The 4,879-nt window shown below is 54.8% G+C and overlaps 1 long non-coding RNA gene across 1 annotated transcript; it reads right to left on the bottom strand.

The window, feature by feature from the left end:
• Nucleotides 1–855: 855 nt before the first annotated feature.
• Nucleotides 856–4,523, bottom strand: LOC141026352 (uncharacterized). Its single transcript, XR_012188323.1, has 2 exons — nt 4,121–4,523; nt 856–1,172 (listed from the first exon to the last, which is right to left on the bottom strand). It is a non-coding gene; the product is annotated as an uncharacterized lncRNA (long non-coding RNA).
• Nucleotides 4,524–4,879: the final 356 nt, after the last annotated feature.

Raw genomic sequence — 4,879 nt, 5'->3', positions numbered from 1 at the left:
TCCTTTGGCTCATAAACCTTGTTGGAGAAGTTGACGAGGAGCTGCGAGTCGCCATTGATGGTGAGACGCCTCACCCCCAGGGCCACCGCAGCCCTGAGGCCAGCTATGAGGCCTTCGTACTCTGCTATGTTTTTGGAGACCTTCTCGCCCTACTGGAAGCAGAGCTGCACGACGTAGTAGAGCTTGTCCTGGGTGGGCGAGATGAGCACCGCTCCAGCCCCCGCGCCCTGGCGTGAGAATGCGCCGTCGAAGTACATGACCCAGCCGTCCAGCGCTTCACTTCCTGGAGATAGGGATTGGTCCTCACCTGCTTCAAGTTCTGGGGCGTCGGTACCTTCAGCCACAAAATCTGCGAGCGCGGCCCCCTTGATGACCCCGGTTGTGCTGAACTCCAAGTCAAACGCTTGCAGCTCGATGTTCCATTCGGCGACCCGCCCGGCTGCATTGGGCTCCTGAGCACTCTTTTCAGAGGGTAAGCCGAGACGACCTTGATGGGGTGACCCTGGAAGTAGTGGCGCAGCTTGTGCAAGGCCACCAGGAGCGCGAGCAGGATCTTCTGAGGCATGGGGTACCGTGCCCTCGCATCCTGTAGCACTGTGCTGATGAAGTACACCGGGTGCTCGACGAGGGCGGGAGAGCTGATGAAGTCTTTGGCTTCCAAGAGCTTAGGTGTCTCTGCAAGGGCTTCGGCTTCAGGGGCTTGGTGGTCCGCTGAAGCAGCTGCTGCTTCAGGTGCTTCTCCTTGGTGTCGCGCCACTTCGTCCGGCCTGGGGTGTGACGCCCCCGATTCAATCGTACACTAATCATACATGGAAACGTGTACGATCAAGATCAGGGACTCACGGGAAGATATCACAACACAACTCTAAAAATAAAATAAGTCATACAAGCATCATAATACAAGCCAGGGGCCTCGAGGGCTCGAGTACAAGTGCTCGATCATAGACGAGTCAGTGGAAGCAACAATATCTGAGTACAGACATAAAGCAAACAAGGTGCCCTAAGATGGCTAGCACAAACTTGGATACAGATCGAAAGAGGCGCAGGCCTCCTGCCTGGGATCCTCCTAAACTACTCCTAGTCGTCGTCAGTGGCCTGCACGTAGTAGTAGGCACCTCCGGTGTAGTAGGAGTCGTCATCGACGGTGGCGTCTGGCACCTGGGCTCCAGCATCTGGTTGCGACAACCAGGTAGAATGGAAAGGGGGAAAAGAGGGAGAAAAGCAACCGTGAGTACTCATCCAAAGTACTCGCAAGCAAGGATCTACTCTACATATGCATGGGTATCTGTGTAAAGGGGTAATATCGGTGGACTGAACTGCAGAATGCCAGAATAAGAGGGGGGTAGCTAATCCTATTGAAGACTACACTTGTGGCAGCCTCCATCTTGCAGCATGTAGAAGAGAGTATATGGTAAGTTCACCAAGTATCATCGCATAGCATAATCCTACCCGGCGATCCTCTCCTCGTCGCCCTGTGTGAGAGCGATCACCGGTTTATATCTGGCACTTGGAAGGGTGTGTTTTATTAAGTATCCGGTTCAGTTGTCATAAGGTCAAGGTACAACTCCAAGTCGTCCTATTACCGAAGATCACAGCTATTCGAATAGATAAACTTCCCTGCAGGGGTGCACCGCATTACTCGACACACTCGATCCCCTTTGGCCGGACACACTTTCCTGGGTCATGCCCGGCCTCGGAAGATCAACACATTGCAGCCCTACCTAGGCACAACAGAGAGGTCAGCACGTCGGTCTAAATCCTATGGCGTAGGGGTCTGGGCCCATCGCCCATTGCACACCTGCACGTTGCGAACGCGGCCGGAAGAACACCTAGCCTCCCTAATACAAGAGCAGGCGTTCCAGTCCAATCCGGCGCGCGCCGCTCAGTCGCTGACGTCACGAAGGCTTCTGCTGATACCACGACGCCGGTAGCCCATATCTTGTCCCACGTGGCGGTTAGTGCGTATAAGGTCAACGACCCAACTCAGATCAAATACCAAGATCTCGTTAAACGTGTTATTATGAAGTAACCACGGACGTCGACCACGGCCAGGCCCACCTCTCTCCTAGGTGGTCTCAACCTGCCCTGTCGCTCCGCCACAAAGTAACAGTCGGGGGCCGTCGGGAACTCAGGCCCACCACTACCTGGATGGAGCCACCTGTCCTTTCAGCCCCCACATCGGAATCACATGCGGGTACTCTACGAGCCGAACCGACTTTAGTCACCACATGTATCATATAATATGTATGTAAGTATATACCCACGATCACCTCCCGAGTGATCACGGCCCGGTAGTATAGCATGGCAGACAGACAAGAATGTAGGGCCACTGATGGAATACTAGCATCCTATACTAAGCATTTAGGATTGCAGGTAAAGGTAACAACTGTAGCAACAATGACAGGCTATGCAGCAGAATAGGATTAACCGAAAGCAGTAACATGCTACACTACTCTAATGCAAGCACTAGAGAGAAGGAATAGGCGATATCTGGTGATCAAGGGGGGCTTTCCTGGTTGCTCTGGCAAGAAGGAAGGGTCATCAACACCGCAGTCGATCACAGGGGTATCGGCAGCGGTCTCGGGGTCTATCGGAAAGAAGTAACGGAGGGGGAACACAAATAAATAATAGAGCAACCAAAGCAATACAAAGCATAACATGGCAATACGCGGTGCTAGGGGTGACCTAATGTCGTAGTGGCGATACCCGCGAAGGGGGGAAACATCCGCGAAAGAATTCCCGGTGTTTGACGTTTTCGGACAGATGAACCGGAGGTGGATTGTTGCACGTTCGCTATGCTAGGGATGTGTGGCAGACGAACGGAGAGTGTATCTATATCCGTCTCGTCGTTCTAAGCAACTTTCATGTATAAAGTTTTTTCATCCGAGTTACACATTATTTCCTATGATTTTTCGAAGTCTTATATGATTTTCTGGAATTAATTCAAATTCGAAAATAAAGAAGAATTTGCTACGTGCACACGCAAAGTGTACACAGCAGGGCAACAAAGAGGCTGACAGTGGGGCCCAGTTGACTGCCTAGTCAGCAGTCAACTGTGGGCTTTGACTAGTCAACAGACCACTAGGTCCCACATGTCATTCTCCGTTTTTCGAACCTAACAAATTAGTTGGACTAATTAGGATATTATACTAATTAGGTTTAATTAGTTTAATTTAATCAAGTTAATTAAGCTAATTAATTTTTTTTAATACTATTATTATTTACTTTATTTCTTTATTTAATCGTTCTCAGGGGCGTGGGCCCCGTTGTCCAGTGGCAGAGAGGCCAATCAGGGCGGGTACGGGTGCTGGGGCGCTGCAGGCGCCCGACCCGTATGAGGGCCGAGCGGGCACTCGTCCGCAGGGACGGCGAGGCCATGCCCACGGCCGGTGGCGGCCTCGGGGCGGGTGGTTGCCGGCAGGGCCGGTGCGGCGGAGCAGTGGCCACGATGCAGGGCGGGCGTGCGGTTGGGGCCGGACCGGGCGGCGGCGAGGTGGGGGCTGCAGGAGCGGGGCGGCACCAAGCGCGGCCAGCGGGCGGGGCCACAGTGGTGCGAGGCTAGGCAGTGGACGGCGCAGACGAGCGGCGGCTAGCAGCAAGGGCAGCAGCGCAGAAGCATCGGCAGCAGCGCTGCAGCGAGGGCAGCGGCGAGCGGAGCGCGGTGTCGGCGCGAGCGGGCGGATGCGATGCGCGAGAGGGGGCACGGGTGACGTAGGGGGACTCGGGCGGCCATGGGCATGATGCAAGGGAGCCCGAGTCGCGGGTTTGCTACGGCGAGCGGCGGTGGCGGCCAGGAACGAGGCGGGGCGCGACGGGCGCAGGCGGCAGTTTCAGCAAAAGCAACAGCTGCAGTTTCAGCGGAAGCAGCAGCGCGCAGACAACAGCAGGAAGCAAGTGGGGCGCTGGGTGGTGCACGGGCGAGCCGGGCGTGGCCCGGAGCGGCCGAGAGCAACCGTCGTAGCGCAGCAGCAGCAGCAGGCAACCTCGAGCGGGACGGCGACCGCGGTGAGCATGGCGAGCGCGCGTACATAGTAAGTTTCAGGCGCGGCCACGGTAGGTGGCGGATGGTGGACTACGACGACTAGAACAATGGGGAAAAGGGGAAATTGACGCTTCTCACCGGGGGATGGTCGACGGTGAGCTCGTACGTGGACGGGGTGGACGAGGTGGCGTGAATCGAAGGCCACAGCGATGACGACAGAGGAGGGAGGAGGTGACGATGGTGACGATAGCGACGGTGGAGCGAGGCTCCGGCCGAATGGATCCCCGTAGTCGATGCAGACGATGACGACGCATCTCCTGGGTGAACTCCCGAGCGCCGGGGAGGTCAGTGGCCACGGCTATGGTAGGCCCATGGTGACGACGGCGTCGCGCATACGTGGGGAAAGAAGAAAGCGAGCGTGGGAGAGGGCGAGAGCAGGGTGGCGATCTAGGGTTCGGGAGATGTCGGGCGATGACTATATAAGCGGGGGCAGGGGACGGATGGTCTCCACGCACGGCCATCGCCGGCGGATGGCCGCCACGGCACCCCTGCCTCCTGTAGCGAGAGGTGGGAGGCAAGTGGGGTTAGCCTGGGTCGTTTCGCTAGATGGGCCAAGGGGCCCAGTAAATTAGGTTTCTTTCCTTTTACTAGTACTTTTTCATTTACTTTACTATTTTATTTATGTAGCTACTGTTTTGTACTTAGTTTAGGTACTAAACGATTTTAGTTAATGTTGGAACTCCTGACATAATTACCTACTGATATTTTGGGTGTTGTCCAAAAAGTTTGGGGTTATTTGGAATTGTTGGAAAACAAGTTCATATTTTAAAGGGCATAATAGGTGCTGCTTGACCACTTTAATTATTTATAGGGGAAACTTAAAAATACATTTAATGT

Source organism: Aegilops tauschii, chromosome 7 (genome assembly GCF_002575655.3).
Source record: "Aegilops tauschii subsp. strangulata cultivar AL8/78 chromosome 7, Aet v6.0, whole genome shotgun sequence".
NCBI lineage: Eukaryota > Viridiplantae > Streptophyta > Magnoliopsida > Poales > Poaceae > Aegilops > Aegilops tauschii.
This window is presented reverse-complemented; position numbering and strand designations above follow the sequence as displayed.